The sequence below is a fragment of the Loxodonta africana genome, chromosome 8 (genome assembly GCF_030014295.1).
Source record: "Loxodonta africana isolate mLoxAfr1 chromosome 8, mLoxAfr1.hap2, whole genome shotgun sequence".
NCBI classification, from domain to species: Eukaryota; Metazoa; Chordata; class Mammalia; order Proboscidea; family Elephantidae; genus Loxodonta; species Loxodonta africana.
Genome location: NC_087349.1, coordinates 70,744,759 through 70,764,086, shown reverse-complemented (window position 1 = coordinate 70,764,086; position 19,328 = coordinate 70,744,759).

The window sequence follows — 19,328 nt, the reverse complement described above, 5'->3', positions numbered from 1 at the left end:
CTTCCTCTTTCTCTTTTTCTTCTAGAATATGAAATCTTCCTGTTCTTAGGCCTCCAAGTACATTTCTTCAATTTCTTCTTGACTTATTTTCCACCAGACTTGCTTATAAAACCCATATGTCCCTCTGCTCAGTATTATTTTCCCTGTATTTTCTTTTTAAATACTTTTCTGTTTATGATTTTTTTGCCTGCAATTGGCATTTATCAAAATGTTCTCTTAGTAAATTCTTTCAAAAGTAATTTTAGTAGGTGGCAAACTGTCCAAGCTTGGCATTTTTGAACTTTGTCATAAAATTGTCCTACCTGCATGCAAACCTAAATTTCTTAGTGTTCCAAACACTTAGATGCTTCTTTATTTTTTGCCCATGTATAAAATGTAACATGTCATTTCTTCAGTAGGAAACTCTTCCAACATTCTATTTGATATTTCATTTGGAACATAGTACAGCTTATTTATTTTCCTTTTCAAGAAGAATCCTATAGATATTCTTAGAGCAACTGTATATTTTATGATTTAGAACAAGTTGAAAACATTCACTGCTGCCCATGTAGATTACAGAAAATTAGACAATTTTCTTTACATATTTTAGATATTGGCTGTACATTGGAATATAAGTTTTTTCCCTCATCTTCTCTGTTTTGTCTCACTGTTTTCATTTGTGTATTTTTCATGATTTCATTGGCCCCACCTGGCCATCATTCTATTTTACATACTCCCTTTAGTTTCTGTAACAGGTTTGAAACATTTTGTGGTAAGCTTGTGTTTAGGAAGCCACTTGTAGTTACCTAGTGCTGCTGTAACAGAAATACTATAAGTGGGTACCTTTAACAAATAGAAATTTATTTTCCCACCATTTAGGAAGCTAGAAGTCCAAATTTAGGGTGCCAGCTCTAAGGGAAGGATTTCTTTTTCTGTCATCTCTAGAGACAAGGTCCTTGTCTCTTTTGAGCTTCAGCTCCAAGCCAATCTTCATGTGGCTTGGCATCTCTCTTCCCTTTCTCTGCTTTGCTCACTTGTTTAATCTCTTTTATATCTCAAAAAAATGGACTCAAAATACACCCTACACTAATCCTACCTTGTTTATATAATAAAGACAGCCTTTATATATGTTTATATAATAAAGAATTCCCAAATGGAATTATAACCACAAGCATAGAAGTTAGGATTTAAAACACATATTTCTGGGGGACTCAGTTCAACCCATAACGTTCCACCCTTTGGCCCCAGAAAATTCATCTCCTTTCCACATGCAAAACACATTGACCCCATCACATCATCCCAAAAGTCTTAAATCCACTCCAAGTCCAAAATCTCGTCTTCCGAATCATCTAAATCAAATATGGGTAAGACTTTAGGTGTATTCATCTGGAGCAAAATTCCTCTTCATCTGTGACCCTGTGAAATCTAAATGACAAGTTATCTGTTTCTAAAGTGCAATGGTGAAACAGGCATGAGGTAGACATTTCCATTAGAAGTGAAAGAAATTAGAGGGAAAGAAGGAATAACAGAAATCAAGCAAGTACAAAACCCAGCAGAACAATTAACATTAGCTCTCAAGCTTGAAAATAATCCTCTGTTCTCTGAGACCATCTGGGCAATGGCCCTACTGTCCAGACTCTGGGTGTTGGCCATGCCCTCTGGATTCTGGGTGGAGGACCCTCTGCCCTAGGCTTCAGCCCCGACTTCCAGACGCTATGAGGTACCAACTCTGTTTCCTCAGCCTTTTTGGGAAATAAAGCTGTTTTCTCTGTCTTCTCTATTTTGTCTCACTGTTTTGTCTCTATGTTGTCTCGCTGCTTCGAGCAGCCCCTTTCTCCTAGTCAATCTGATTGGTGATCCTGCCCCCTCAACCCTGGTAGGCACCACTCTTTTGCCCCTTGGGCTTAGCACCCCCACCCCCTTTGCTTTGATCTGTGACCTTGTCCCCAGGCACAGCTTAATGACAGGCCTACGCTCAGGAAATGAGTTGGTGAATATCTGACTCTTTGAAACTTAGAATGGTATGGCCCCGCCCTTTGAAACCCTAGAAGCCATGACCCCACCCTTTGAAGCCCAGGCAGCTTTGATTTCTGTGGTCCTTCCAGTAATTCTGCTGATCTCTGAGCTGCTCCAGGGTTTTTTTTTTTTTTTTCTTGGAGGACATCAGAAGTAGTTCCCTTGGCCTGTTTGCTGTCTGTTGAATTCCAAGAGACAGACAGCGTTGTCTCCTTTTATTCTTTCTCTGTCTTGTTCAGTCTAAGCTGCCGGGTTTTCTGGTGTGGTAGTTGGTTAGATCCATCAGTCACAGGCTTAATCCCTTTAAAAAAAGTTTGTGTAGCCATGTCTTTGGTGAACATTCTAGGACACATGTCCTTAATTTATGCAACAGAATTTTCTAAACCTTTGAGTTCTGTTATCATTTTGCACAATTCGTTTTTAAGTCCATTTCTTTCCACTCACATTTTAGTATAAGCAACAAAGTGAGACCACATGGCCCTTTTAAGATCTTGCTTAGAAATCTCATCAACCAGATATCCAAGTTTATCACTTACACATTCTACCTTCACCAAACATTTTTACTTAATTCAAACAAGGTCTTTGCCACTGCATAAAAAGTATTACCCTTCCTTGATTGTCCATCATTTTCTTGTAAAGCCTCATTGAAAGCATATTTAATGCCCACATTTCTAGCTACATTCTGTTGCTGGTGTCACATGTATTCTCTAACATGATAGAGACTTTCTATGTAGCTCTCCTGACTTCCTCCTGAGCCCTTATCAGAATTCCCTTTGATGTCCATAATTCTACCAACAGACTCTTCAAAGCAATCTAGGCTTTCACAATTGGGTACCTTAAACTCTTCCAGCCTATACCCATTACCCAGTTCCAAAACCACTTCCACATTTTAGGTATCTGTTAGAGCAGCACCTGACTCTTCTGGTACCAAATACTGTCTTAGGTATCTAGTGCTGCTGTAACAGAAATACCGCAAGTAGATGACTTTAAAACAGAAATTTATTTCCTCACAGTTTAGCAGGCTATAAGTCCAAATTCAGGGTGCCAGCTCTAAAGGAAGGATTTCTGTCTCAGCTCTGGAGGCAGGTCCTTGTTTATTTTAAGCTTCTGCTCCTGGGCGATCTGCATGTTGCTTGGCATCTCTCTTCTTCCATCTCTGCTTTGCTCACTTGTTTAATCTCTTTTATATCTCAAAAGAGAGTGACTCAAGATGCACCCTACACTAACCCTGTGTCATTAACATAACAAAGACAACCCATTCCCAAACGGGATTATAACCACAGGCATAGAGGTTAGGATTTAAAACACATGTTTTTTGGGGACAGAATTCAACCCATAGCACAACTATAATCAGATTTACTTAACAATCAAGCACTTAAAGTGCCCTAAGTATATGCCTGGACTTATTATAAACCCTTTACAATTATTAACTCATTTAATTATTACAACAGGACTATGATGTAGATATTGTTATTAACTACATTGTAAATACAGAAAAAATTAGAGTAAAATGAGAATAAATTAACTAACTGACTTGTTTAAATACAGAGAAACTAAAATGAGGATAAAATAAGTAACTAGCCTAAAACCAGGCTAGTAAATCACAGAACTAGGAGTTGAACCAGGGCAGTCTGGCTTCAGAGTCCAAGTTCTTAACCACTGTTCTATGCTGCTTCTCAAAGGTATTTTCTTGAAATAAATCAATAAAATACTCTAAGAAAACTTCTCTAAAGTAATGGAAATTCCATGTGTTACGATATTTCATGTGTTTTGTCCAAGTATGAATGATCTTTTTCTTTTACACAAAATTCAAAGCAGTGCTTTTAAAAGGAATGAATGTCAGGCCACATGACTACCTTTATAATAAGCAATTTTCCCACTTTCTTTTATAAATACCTATCCTTTTCCATATTGAATAGTGCACAATTTAAATAGTAAGGACTCCTATTATCAAATCTTTATTGAATTGATTTTTCCAAACCATGGGATTTTTTCAATGCTTTAGAAGATGAAAGAATGTTTACAGAAGGTAATTGTCTCAGTAAATAGATTTAGAGTATATATATGGAATACAGCTCAAACCAGCCTGTAACAGGAAGGGATATAAACACAGTGTCACTGAGTGACACTGTTAGTTAATGTCATATTTCAAGGATTTTAGTTTGAGTTTAGTAATCTGAAAATTTATGTCTGGCAAGTGATGGTAATACAGCCATTAAAGAAAATGGGAAATGATGATCCTTTGTAGCAAGACTTACTTTGTATTTTGTATTTTTATCATGTAATTCTTTTACATAATGGAGTATATTATCAATTTGATGAACGTACTTCAAGGGCAAAGAGTGACACTTTTCCCTGCCCTGTTGTAATGAATACAATTCTATGTATTCTTTTGGGAATAGAATAAATATTAAAATCATAATATTAGAACTAGAAGAGACCTTAGAAGCCAGTTAGCACAGCTGTTTATTTTTAAATATGAGAAATCAATGGCCACAAGATGGAAAATGACTTGCCCAAACATAAATATCTGGTTGGTAGTAGAGGGAAACCCTGGTGGCATAGTGGTTAAGAGCTACAGCTGCTAAACCAAAAGGCTGGCAGTTAGAATCCACCAGGCACTCCTTGGAAACTCTATGGGGCAGTTCTACTCTATCCTATACAGTCTCTATGAGTCGGAATTGACTTGATGGCAGTGGGTTTTGGTGGTAGAGTAAGATAGAAACTAAAAAGCTAGGGATTCTGTTTCAGGGATAATGAACTCTAAGTCTATCTCCTATTAAGTGTATGAGTTTAGGAAAGTAACTTTCTCTTTAACAATGTATAAACGCATTTATTCATTTAGTCATCAAATATTTATTGATTATCAACTCCACACCAAACACTCCACTATATATTTGTGTTGTAAAAATGAGTAAAGCTTGGCTCTTACTCTGTTGGAGAACTCTCATTCTGCTCAATGAGTTAGACAGGTAAATAAAATAAATACTATAGTAAAAGGGTGAACATGGACCAACAAGAGAATAGATGTGGGGCCTGCCTATAAATTGAGATGAAGTTATTTTTTTTCTGATACTTTATAGTCTTATTGTCCATAATCATATTTTTAGCCTTTGATGCTCTGGAATATTAAGGCTAATGTAATAAATGTTTTTCACTCTTTTTTTTCAATTTGTGTGCAAAATCACATCTTCTCCTATCATTGAACTGTATTCTTCTAAGTAAAATGAGACTTAATTATAGAGGATTTACATACCAATCTGTTCTTTAAGGATTGCATTTTTGCAACAAAATTAAAAAATTAGCTAGATCTTTCTTTAAGTTGAGAAAAACCAGAAATCTTTGTCACTGCTTCTTATTTACTTCTTCGTATCCACTTCTACTTCTTTTATTTATTAAATAAAACCAGTCTCTATAAACTTTTGTCTCTGATAAGTAAAATGGTGATCTGCCAAATAAAAATGAGATGGTTTTGACCAAAGTCAAAAGTCCTGTTTTCCTGAATTATTTCTTACATTTGAAAGAAGTAGATTAGTGTGAGATTTAAGTAAAACTACTTCATCTTTCAAAATGGATCTTCTAGTCTATTATGAATTATTACAATATAGGTTTGATATCAACATGAAGAGCTAGCTCAACTATTTGTAATATAAATTTCTGTTTGTCTACAAGCAATGTAAGTGTATTTTCTTTTATCACATGAGGAATCAAATACCTGTTACCTAATAGTAATAAGAAATTTGTGTTTGCTTCATCTAAGAAATAAAATTTTCAAAATATTAATAAAAAATTTTACAATTTTTTTTCCTTTTTAAAAGATCTCTTTGAAAATTATTTTCTTTTTTCATGCTTCCGGATTTGTTTACAACAAATTATATAAAGGGTGTGTGTAGTGCTAAACTTGTGTTATCTGCGTGTGTAGGTGTTGAGAGGAAAGTCAGAGTGTGTCTGTCTACTCTTTTTGTTTAAGTTGCTTATGGAATGTCATACTTTTTTTCTTTTCTGAGTAAAGGTTATGTTTTATCCTCATCATTCTAAATCAGAAGTTTTAAAAGTGTGTTGTAGAGACTGCTGAGTATTTCCCAAGAGCCTTTAAACGATCTGCAAGGTCGTAATAATTCTAAATTGCTAATTACTTTTTGTACTCTCATTCTCCCACAATGTACAGTGGATTTTTCCATAGGCTTCATGAGATATGATGTCACAGACTGCAGAAACAGCTATGAGAATCCAGCAGTCTTTAAGTCAGGCATTAAAGAGATTTGAAAAAAATTTAAAATATTAACATTTTTTCTTATTGTTTCTTTGTTTTGAAAAATATAGTTATGTTCCATAAACTATTTATGTTCATGTATACCAAACATAAATAACATGAACATTTATGTTATTTATGTTCATGTATACTGAATTTGTTATCATTATTTAAAATGAATGAATAATTAAATACTTTTAAAATTCTGTTTAAATTTCCAGTGTGATAAATATCGATAGATAAGACTCACATAAAGAATCTCTTTGAGGTTCTCAATACTTTTAAGACCAAAAAGTTTGAAAACACCTGTCCTAAAGATGACAGTGGATATCATAACCCATATACTTTTGTTGTTCTTCCAGCTAAAACATTAACTTAACCAAATGGTCGTGATATCACACAGAGCTGCATAGGTGCTCAACAGAGGATCTCAGTAGGATGTGTGGTAAAATGTCATGTAAAGGTGCATGCTTGGTACAGAGAAAATAAGACAGTAGCTAAAATAATTCTCATGGTAGTTAGTAAATCTGCCCAAGCAAATCTGAATTAAGAAAAACTGAAGATAATTCTGACTTTGTTTATAATCATGGGAAAAAATTCCTATCATCCTTGGGTATTTGTACTGATAGTCCTGGAAGATTTATCTTACTTTGCTAGCTTGGACCAAATTGGGTGATTTGGTAAATGCAGATTTCACTGCAATCTGAGTTGTGATAAAGGCCACTGAGTTGGCTTATCTCATCCTCACTCATTTCTATCTACCCCCTCCACACCTTGACCTCTCTTCTTTTCCCACGCTTCCCACCTGCTAGTCTACAACCCTATATTGGATGCTTTTGTAAATACAATAATATTCTTTTTTCTTACACAAAATGAGTTTCTGCAGTGAGTTCAAACCAACACTCACAAACTCTGTTTACATATTTGAATTACAAAGAGCTTGATTTAAAGGAGTATTATTTCAGAGTCGAATCCCACAGGCGCTCCTTGGAAACTCTATGGGCCAGTTCTACTCTGTCCTATAGGGTCGCTATGAGTCAGAATGGACTCTACGGCACTGAGTTTGGTTTTTTGGTTTTATCATTTCAGAGAGGTTTAGGTTTATTATTCTTAGTCTACCAGTAGAGCATTCTGGAGATTTTAAAGATCACCCTTGAAAAGATCAGATGAACCTAATGAGGAGAGAAGAAATAATAAATTTCTGGAAAAAATCCTATTGACTTTTCTACTTGGTAAAGAATGCCATGTCTTAGGTGACAAAGTAAGGGATTATTAAAATTATGTAGTGAAAATGATTCTCAAATCAAGGAAGTTGTCAGAGATTATATACTTCTTTTAAGTTGTGGACCTGAAAGATTGCTTGAAGCAGTTACTTTGAAATAGTAATAATCAATTGGACTCACCGTTAAGGGGAAAAATATTCTTTAAAGGCATTCGTAAGCTCGGTATCAAAAGAAAAAAAGGTCAGCAGTTGACAAAATTATGAACCTGGTGTTATGTATTATCACATGTTTTCACAGAAGGAAGACACTGTGTTTGGCCTCTTCTGATGTAGAAAAATCTTTGATTTTTCCTGGTGCTGACTTTTCTTTTTAAAGAATATCACCTAGTGAAATTCTTAACTTCTCTTTCCTGCTTTTTTCTTCAAAATGTTTCTTTACATGTTAAAAATGGTCTCATAACAGTCTGTAGCACTTGTTTTGGGCATCCAAATTATGAATGTAACCTATAGTTTTTAATAGAGTAAGTTATTGGGTAAGGAGGGGCCTCCTGAATCCCTGAAGATTTAGATTCCTGGAAAGATCCTTAGTTTGTTCATGCCCTTTGAGAACTCAGTTTGTTATTATTGCTTCTTTTATTACTATTATTCCAATGATGATCTGAAATTTAGGGAAATTATTGAGGTTAAAAATTATGTTAAAAATCTGGGGAAAAAGCACTACAAATAGCTGGAAATTTTGATTCTTTCAATCAGATGTAAGTAAGTTGCACTCAAACCTAGTCTAAATATTATATATACATAAAAAAACCCAACTGCCCCATAGAGTTTCCAAGGAGTGCCTGGCGGATTTGAACTGCTAACCCTTTGGTTAGCAGCCATGGCACTTAACCACTAAGCCACCAGGGTTTCCAAATACTATATAGTGGGTAGATTTCAAAGACCTCTCTTCAGAGACTTTCATTGTCTGGGACTAGACTGGTTCCAGGTATTTATTTAGAAGAGGTTTTGACCCAGAAGAAAAAACAATGGCTGATAGAGGGCAGTGATTCTTTGAAGGAGAGAGGAATACATTCACAACATTTACAGGACTTTTCAAGCTGTACTCATACTGCTTTGTCTTACCTGTCCTGTAGCAGGCAGACTCTAGGGTGACCCCGTATGATTTCTGTTTTCTGATTTTCATGCCTTGAAAGCTCATTCTTCCTCATTTAAGCCTCCAGACAGGATCACAGCCTGGCTAATGATTTGATTGCAGCCTTTTGAGACCCTAAGCAGAGCACCCAGATAAGCTGTGCTCAGAAGCTATGAAATAATGAATGTATACTGTTTTGATTTTCTAGTGGCACAGTTGTTATTTTCTTTTTTTACTGTTTTGATTCTCTGGTGGCACAGTAGTTAAGAACTCAGCTTCTAACCAAAAGATTGGCAGTTCGAATCCACTGGCTGCTCCTTGGAAACTTGTGGGGCAGTTCTACCCTGTCATATAGGGTCGCTATGAGTTGAAATAGATTCAACAGCAATGGATTTTGATTCTCTAAGTTTGTGGTAATTTGTTACACAGCAGTGGGTAACTGATACACAGCCCCACCTAGATTTAAGACATGCTTGTGGACAAAAACTGGATTGCAAAATTTTACCTTATTTAAATGCACCCATAACATTCTTATTTTTAAGAAATAATTCTCTGCCGATCCTTTGAGAACTTGCAGCAAAATGACTGCCCCAACCTCGTGAATAGACAATGAGGCTGGATGGGATTTAACATCACATTCTTCCCTAAAGCACTTTGTTAACACATGAAATTTCTATATTTTTGCTACCAAGGGTTTTTATATCTGCCAGTGCAATTGACCACTCTAGGGGTTTCAAATCACATTTTAACAGAGAGGAGAGAATAAAAATAAGGAGTGAGCTTTGCTGATGTACGTATAAAATTTGCACATAAAGTTTATACTGTCCGGACTGGATCAACTGACCTATATGGGCAGGAACAAAAGGATGTCTGTGTTCAGCATGCTCATTGTTGTCATTAAGTCAGCACATGCATTTCCTGCCAATTAAGGACAACTAATGTCTCAAAGGGAATAACTATATTCCTTATATGGAAACAAACAACTTTTATTAGTCAGAGATGCTATAGATTTTATTTTTCAGGGAAAACAAAATTTGGTATGCACAACTGCTATGAAGGAGGAATCGGATTGCTCTATATTTTGTGATAAATATTCATGGAAATAATCTAGACAGATAGGAAAATAACCAGTTTCTGCATGTAAGCTTTTATCCCTTGATTTTAGGAGGCATTATTTTAGTAATGTATTTAGAATGTGAAAAATCTTGAACCAGAGTTGAACTAAGAAAACATATAAAGCTGGTAAGTATTGGGATTGAAGACTGTTCTGAATCTCCCTTGAGCTCTAAAGACAGTCCAGACCCTGTAAGAATGCAGCACATTCCATAAGGCCTGATATTCTATCAACAGACACATTCTTTTTCGGGTTTATGTTTATACATATATTTATATGTGTATATATATATATTTTTAATACATATATGTATGTATATGGTGCAATGGTTAAGCATTTGGCTGCTAACCAAAAGTTTGACAGTTCAAATCCACAAGCCACTACTTGGAAACCTTATGGGGCAGTTCTACTGTATCCTATGGGGTAGCTATGAGTCATAATCAACTCAACAGCAAGTTTGGTTTTCATGTTTATATATATATACATATATATAAAATCACTCAGTTGAGTTTCTATTCTTTATAATGTGAAGCTTTATAGCAACATTCCTTAAACCTCACCTGTACGTCCAGTCCATACCTCCTCATGGATGAGACCTGGGGAATGGAAAAACCTCAAACAATACTTTAAGGCCATGGGATGCAAGGTCCCTTTTTGACTTGGTGCCCTAATTTCAGACTGCTCTAGATGGAATCCCACTCTGCATTTAGTAGGCATGTAATCTTGGGAAGTGTTTGAACCTCTCTATAGTTTCCTTATCTTCAAAATGGGAATTATAATGATTTCCTCTTCATAGTAATGCTGTGAAAAATAAGTGAGATATTCCATGCAAAGTACATAGGATGTTGCCTAGCACATTATACGTGCTCAATAAACATTAATAATAATAGTGTTTTCCAGTAACTGGATGCTGATGTCATCTTTTCCTAGGCCCAAACCTAATTCTCATTATTCTTTCTTTCTGCTTGGATTCCTGGCTAGCTGGCTGATTGGTAGAGCTTCTCTTCTCCTACCTTACACTGGCTTGTCTTCTTAGACTGTCTGCCTTTCCTTTGATTGCCTAATGTATTTTACCCCAATTCCTTGTCATAGGCCTGTGATTATGTCTAGTTTGGGATTTTTCTGCCATTCTCAGTCCATATTGTTCTACCTTCAATATTATACCTCAAAAGTTGGCAGTTCAAACGCACCCAGTAGCTCCACGGGAGAAAGACATGGCGATCTGCTCCTATAAACTTTATAGGCTAGAAGACCCTAGGGGAAGTTCTACTCTGTCACATGGGGTTGCTATGAACTGAAATCGATTCGATGGCACCTAACAACAACAGCAGACAAGTTATTGAACTGAAAGTCAATCATCTTCAGTGGTAATACTGACTGTGCCACTAATTGCATGTTTTTAGATGAATGATTCTGAATCTTGGTTGTACATTGGAATCACCCATGGAATTTGATAACAATTAAAATTTGGGGACCATTAACCCCAGAAACTGTGGCGTGCACCTGAGCTTATGAGATCTAAAAAAAGATATACCTATGGCTATATTCACAGACAGGGTTCAAACCTAGTGCTTCATTCACTTAAAATTCACTCAGTAAAAGCTGACTGAAGTCATAAGACCAGGCACTGCGTGTACAATGTCTAACATCACATTGTGCCTAGACAGATAAAGAGTTGGTAGTATTTCATAGTAAATGTTTGACATACTGTAAGTGTTTAAAGAATATTAACTAAATAAGTACAGTAAATTCTGTTTTCTTATCTACAAAATAATTTTAGATTAAAATTAGTAATTATCAAACACAAGTTCCAGGAATACTAAGAAATACCTGTGATAGAAAGGTTCTAAGATTAAAAAAAAAATAAAACAAAATAGCAACAAAAGTTTGGGAAATACAAATAGCAATTTATTTTTTGGAGATTCAGAGTATATGTTAGCATACTCAAGGTTCTGAGAAATTCTGAATTAAATAAATCTTTTCATCATTTCTTAAGGTTCCTAAATCCAAATCATAACCTTTCTTTAATGTTGTAAAGGACAGTGTTTCATAGATTATCTATATAGGAAACACTGACTGTGATGGTTAAGGTTGTGTGTCAACTTGGCTGGGCCATGATTCTCTGTAGTTTGGCAGTTATGATGTAGTTTGGCAGCTATGTGATGATGTAATCACCTCCATAGTGAGATCTGATATGATGTAATCACTTCCACGAGAAATTCTATTATGAACAGCCAGTCAGTTGAAAGGAATTTTCCTTGGGAGTGTGTCCTGAATCCAGTATAGGTGGACTTACTAGCAAAGCTAGCAGGCTTTTTTGCTCCCTCTGGATTAAGTAGATACTTTGTGTCATGTGGCTATAATCTTTCTGTGTTAACTGATTGGACAAGAACAGGTACATGACTGAAGAATGTCCCAGTCATAATCTAGTTATTAGCCAATTACTTTCACTCTCCAAAGAATTCTAATTAAAAAATATTGGACAAATGTATTTCTAACTGAAAATAAAGCAGGGTTTGAAAACTGGTATTAAGCATGCATGTTTCTTTCTTTCCTTTTTTTTTTTTTAAATTGTATTTGACTATCTCTTCATGGAACGTGCAGTGTCCAAGACATTAGAGCCTCTCACTACCTAAAGCTTATATCTATCTGCTTCACTTATTTGTATTAAATTCCAGTCCCCTAAATACATCTGTGTGAGTTCAGGAATATGGTCACAATGTCAGCCCATTTACCAGACAGAGAAAAAAAGACAATTTCCAGGAAAAGGAACTAAAATGAAATGAGATCAACCTTACATGAATGATATGTTGACCAATTTTGCTCTTCCAATAATTGGTAGGATCAAGAAAGTTACCCACTTTATCAAAAGAATGAAAATCCCTGCAGGTGGTGAAGTGATGTTGCTGCAGTTGGCACCTTCCACAAGCCCGTCTGCTGCCTTATCCGTGGAGATTCTGGAGCTCTGTGTGGAACTAGAGTGGGAGGAGGGCTGGGTGAGCATTGCTAAGGACAAGAAAAAGATATAGGTGACATGTCAGGCACCATCACTTGTTTATATAAAAAAGTGATTCTTCCTTGAGTCCTCGGGTTTTAAATTAGTCTAACCTGCACAGAAACTCCAGTACAAAATTTTTGTGCTTTCCCTCTGCCAGTGACAGCTTGAGATCCATAGCTTGGTGAAAGGAACTGAACTACACATGCTACAAGTACCCATTTTCTTTAAATTACTCATTTAGCTTGACCAAACAGGTTTTCGGTAGCAATTGTTGCAGTTGCTTTTCTTTACTATAATAGCTAAATTTTCTCCCTCCACTTTGAACAGAGAGTTTTCTTTTCATTTTTAGTGAAGGGAACAGTGGTTATAATTTCAAATGAATTTATTCAGTTGAACTTTTGTTGACGCTTAACAGAATCCTTTTTAGAAATAAGTGGTGGCATTGAAAGTATACTACTTCTTCATCAGCCACAAGTTTCTCAACCCTAAAAAGGCCCTTTGAAATGCTGCCACCTGTTGAGGCTGCTGATTTCTGTATTTTGGTTTATTCTGAGTATGAGCAAAAAGGTATTTACCCAACATACTCATTTCAGAAATGCCAGAAGACAAACACTGTGCATGCCTTTTATTTCAAGCATTATTTTTTTAGGAATGGGTGAAGAAAACCCAACAGGCAGAGAATCTGAATGAAAATAGAGGATATTGCACCTCTTTCATCTAGACTGATGAAGTTATTACAATTACAGGAAGAACGTCAGCCAGAGGGGGGAAAATCCATTCCCACTCTGAATTATACCATTGTTCCTGGGTTCCTTGCTTCACAGGTTACACATCAAAGTTGTTTTATCCGAGGAAAAAAGAATGCAAACACGTGCAATTCCCCCTACTGTATTATCACATAAATTGGAATTCTTTTAACTGTGCCAATGTATTGTCTCACTTGTCAATAGATATTACTTAAATATTTCCAAACTGTTGATAAGGAAAGGTCACCTAATAATTCTATTAGGAGAAAAAATGGCATGGAGAGAAACAAATTCAGCATTTTAATTTAACTTCTGATCAGTACAGCACTAGACAACCACATGGTGGTTTGCCCTCTCTTAACTCAAAGTGTATCCATCCAGATTGATTTCCAGTCAATCCGTTTTATATCTGGTATCTCTATCAAACTAGCACAGGCATTGAGACTGTTAGTTTAGAGAGACTTGGGTTCAAATCATGGGTTTGTAACTTCCCCTGGGCAACTTACTTTATTATCTCTCTGCTCCCCAATTGTGTATGGATAAAAATAGCGAAAACATCTACTTATCAGAGTTGATGTGAGGGTGAAATTAAATAAGGCATGGAAACATCCTGGCAATGTGTCAGGCCGTGTAAAGCACTGTAGCTTATCGATCTCACTGCATTAAAGCAAAACAAAACTAAAGTGAACTAAGCTAATGGTGAAAAAAATATTAGAGATCAGTAATTTAGAAATAGAAGACCCTAGAAGGTGCAAATGGTTAGGTGCTTAGCCAAAAGATTAGTGGTTTAGACCCACCCTGAGGCACCTCAGAAGAAAGGCCTGGTGATCTACTTCTGAAGTGTCATAGCCTTGAAAACCCTGTCAAATAACATTCTACTCTGCACACACGGGATTACCATGAGCCAGCTCAACGGCCATTGACAACAACAATTTAGAAATATTGTCTTTGAATTAAGTAGAATTTTTAACTAGAATTTTGCCTAATTAAGGACACCATTGAGGGGCAGTGGTGGATCAGTGGCAGAATTCTTGCCTTCCATTTCAGATACCTGGGTTTGATTTCCAGCCCTCGCACCTCAAGCACCACCGCCTGTCTGTCAGTGGAGACGTGTGTGTTGCTATGATGCTGAACAAGTTCCTGAGGAACTTCCGTGCCTAAGATAGACTAGGTAGAAAGGCCTGGCAATCTACTAAAAAATCAACCAATGAAAGCCCACTGGATCACAATGGTCTGATCTGCAAGCGATCATGGAGATGGCGCAAGACCTGGGCAGCGTTTCATTTTGTTATACATGGGGCCGACTCCACAGAGCTAAAAACAGCAGGAAAGAAACCATTAACGTGCTATTCATTCAACAGATATGTCCAGCTTACCTACCATGTGCCAGTCTCTTTTGGTATATCTCAGTCAGCAACAGTGCACAGCTTCTGCCCTCATGATGTTCACAGTCCAGTCCACGAGCTTTTAATAACAATTCTTTACTCTTTGAATTTTTTTTTTCCTTTTAGAAATATTAAGCCACACTTTTAGTTACTTTCAATTGCTTTAGGAATAGAAGGGAAATAATATTAGATATTACATCTTAATTTAGCTAGTAATTTAGAGCTTCTCTTTAATACTGGATTTGTGGATAAAATTTTATCTTTTTCATAATTCTCTACTGTTACTACAGGTTTTCTCTTTGCACTGAAACACTGAGGCCTTTGAATGTTCCCTAAGACCAAAAAGCAGAGCAAGTGTTAACTAAGTGTAGGAGATTGGAACCATGCCCTGGGTATGCAGGTTAAAGGTCAGTTTCCAGCACTTTTCCTTACACTGGTGCCAAATGGGGTGAAGGCATTACCTGCACACTTAAACATTTATCCCAAACAAAATAATTTATAAATATGCTGAATAAAACCTACCCAACCATTTTCCTAATGAAACTGGGCTACTTAATCTTTTCTACCCAGAAAAAAAATTTTTTTTCTTTTTTTACTTTTACCCATTTTCTCTTCTCAATAGCGGAATCTTATAGTTGATTCAAGTCCCCTCTATCTTATGGTGATTCAATTTATTCAATAGTATTTGTTGAGAAATCTTGACAAAGGTTTTTTGAAAACCTTCCAGGTTGATTCAACTCCCTCCCTGCACTTCCCCTTATCTTATTTACTCATTTTTTTTACAAACTTTACTTGTTTCTGCAAAAAGAATTCTTGCCAAGAAGAATGGTTATACTATGTTCTATTTGTTCAAATATTTGTATTGCCCTTGTTTACTTTCAGTGACATTAATTTTACCCAATTAAAATTTGTAACAATTCTACAAACTGAAAACAAGCATTTAGAATAAATTCTCTTCAGTTGTCTTATTTTCCTAGTGCTGTCATAACAAAAAACATCATAAGCAGTTGGCTTTAAAGAATAGAAATGTATTGTCTCACAGTTTGGAGGCTAGGAGTCTGAGTTCACGGCATCAACAGGGCTATACTGTATGCTCTAGGAGAAGATCTTTCCTTGTCTCTTTTAGCTTCTAGCAGCCAGAGAAATTTCTTATTCCTTGGCTTGTAGACAGATTCTCACATGGAGTCTTCTCCTGTATGTAAGTCTCTGTGTCTGTTTTCCCATTTTATAAGATACCACTCAGAAGGGATTAGATTTAGGACCCACCCTACTCCTATATATATGACTTTGTTAACAAAAGAAAAACCCTGTTCCCAAACAGGGTCACATTCACGGGTACAGGGGATAGGACTTCAACATATCTTTTTGGAGTAGGCAATTCAATCTATAACATTCAGATTCTGAACTTCCAATCATACTTTTGAAAACACACTTAAATGTATATGATTCAGGAGTAATACTAAGAGACTAAGAAAAGAGATACCATTTTTGTGAACACAATGACAGATCTTGTGAATTTGAAGCATGGGACATATTTACCCTTTCACAGAACCAATTTTATTAACAGAGTAAGAAAAATTCACAGGGAGGTCTTTCAGGAAGGTGGAGCACGTTTGTCTGAGTAAAAGAAGGCATAATATATTTTAAAGTGAATGAATCTACTGCTGTAGGGCACAAGCCGTACTGTCACATATCTCTTGAGGAGGCATTATTTGGACACATAAATGTGAGGGGATAAGATTGAATCTATGCAATGCAACTGGTAGATAGATTCTGGAGTTGGAGTTCCTTCCTAATCTTTCTTTTTTCAATCTTAATTTGATTATGAGACATTGATTAAAAGAAAGAGCACTTTTACTTTAATTTTTTCCAGGTGCTTGGATAGATTTAGTTTCAAAGTAGAACGATTGATTGTTAAAGTAAAAAAAGGAAAAACATTGCCAGAATTTTCTGCTTTATTTTGTTATCTTTCTTCAGGTTTGGATTGCATTTTGGAAAAGTGAGAATTTGGTGTCTTAGTTATCTAGTGCTGCTATAACAGAAATACCATAAATGGATGGCTTTAACAAACAGCAGTTTATTCTCACAGTTTAGGAAGCTAGAAGTCCAAATTCAGGGTACCACCTCTCTGTTGGTTCTGGGGAAAAGTCTTTGTCATCAATCTTCTCCTAGGTCTAGGAGTTTCTCAGTGGAGGACCCCAGCTCCAGTCCTGGATCTTCCTTCTTGGTGGTAGGAGGTCCCTCTGTCTCTACTCACTCCTCTCTTCTTTTATCTCTTGTAAGATAAAATTGAATCAGGGCTGTAACCTGAGTAAGGGTGTTGCATCCCACCCTAATTCTCTCTCACATAACCTAATATTGCCTCATTAACCACAGGCAGAGATTAGGATCTCCAACAGATAGGACAATTACATCAGATCGCAAAATAGAGAACAACCACAGAATACTGAGAATCATGGCCTAGCCAAGTTGACACATATTTTGGGAGGACACAATTCAACCCATGACATTTGGTATGTTAAGTATTGACTTATATGTTAGGGTAGTCCCTGGGTGGTGCAAATGGTTAACACACTCAGCTGCTAACTAAAATGTAGAAGGTTTAAGTTCACCCAGAGGCACCTCAGAAGACCTTAGTATATTTTGAGATCTTTGAGATAAGCTATACCTCATTTGTCTCTATTATGTTATGTTGGAAATCCCATAAAGTAGACATTCAAAACTATTAGTTGGATCAGTGGTTTCCACATTGATTACCTCCAGAATTCATATTTTATTCTGAAAGTTAAAGTTGAGTTTAACAAACTTTTAATGAGAAGAAATCACTTCGTTGATAAGCCGTTTACTTGTTAAATGCCATGACACAGTTACTGTATCTAAGGATTAAATGTTTTTTTGAATAAAACAGAATATGTTTCTAAAAAAAAAAAAATTATGAGGTTATATTAACCTCATATAAACACTTTCACAAAACGTAAAACTATATATAAAAAATGGATTTGTGGAAGTAAGATTAATACATATACCATTTGTCACTATGTAGATACTCTGTTAGCTGTTAGAATTGTGTGTCTGTTAAGATGTTTTCCATTGTCTATAACTGAACACTTGACATCAAAGTTGCTAAGACAATTGTTGTTGTTCGAAGCCATCAAGTAGATTTTCGACTCATAGCTATCCCATGGGAGAGAGTAGAATGGCCTCAGAAGGTTTTCTAGGCTATGGTTTTATGGAACTAGATCACCAGGCCTTTCGCCCATGGGGTCACTGAATGGGTTCTAACCACTAACTCTTTGGTTAGCAGGTGAGCACTTAACTGTTGTGCCACCAGGGCTCCATTTTTAAGACAGTTAGGAAATATATTATCTTACATAACAGGAAATTTGGTAGTAGATTAGGCTTTAGGCTTCAGACTTAGAAAAATCACGGCTCTAATTTGTTTTTTTCCCATTAGCCTCACAACTTTATCATTCCCTTTGTTTTGGCCTCTCCTCATTTCCTAAGAGGGTTTCTAAAAGTAGTTGGTACTATATGCTTCCTTCTTCATGTCCAAGGAGGAGAGAAAACTTTTCCCTGATTCATGAAATAAAATCTATTCCCTTCAATTGGACTGAGTAATTTAAGTTATGCCCATTTTTCTGAATCAATGAAACTTATTAGGAAAATGCCATATGTTTATTGGCTTAATAGTTTATGGGTTTATCATGATTTGACTATTTTGTCCCATCATCCAGTATCGGGGATGTAGTCAGCTTTCTTGATTCACATGGGAGAAGTGTAGATTCCTGAACAAAATCGAGGTCTGATGAGAGAATGAGGACTGAATGCTGGTAGAGAACTGATAATGCCCATTATAAACAGTATTTGAATTCTTAACTATATAATAAAATTAGTAGGTTTGTGATATACCTGAGTATAAGATGACTAAACTCTAGTTTTTCATAATTCTAAAGGAAACATGGAACTGAAAGCAATTAATCTATGACGTTGTTTTCCTATCTGATCAAACACTGAGCCTATTACTTGTAACTTCTAATAAAGATCTGTATTTTCCTTCTTTCCTCAAATCCTTACAATAGTTTCCTATCATACTAAGCATACTGGGCTGGCTTCTCTAGAGAAGAAAAACCAGTGACACATCTATGTATATATATGTATATAAGTACATATATGTGTATATATAGAGAGAGAGATTTATATCAAGAAAATGGCTTACACGGTTGTAGATGCTGGAAAGTCCCAAGTGCATGGGTCAGACTGGAGACTTCTCCTGAATCACGTAGCTACAGGGGCTGGCAAACCCAAGATCCGCAGGTCAGGCAATGGACCTCTGGCTCACAGGCTACAGAGGTCGACAAATTCCAAGATTGGCAGGTAAGGTGGCAGGCTGCTGGCTCACAGAGTGTGGAGGCTAACAAATCCCAAGCCTGTTCATCTGACCTCTGGTTCTTGGAACTTGAGCTAGCAGCTTACCTGCATTCTCT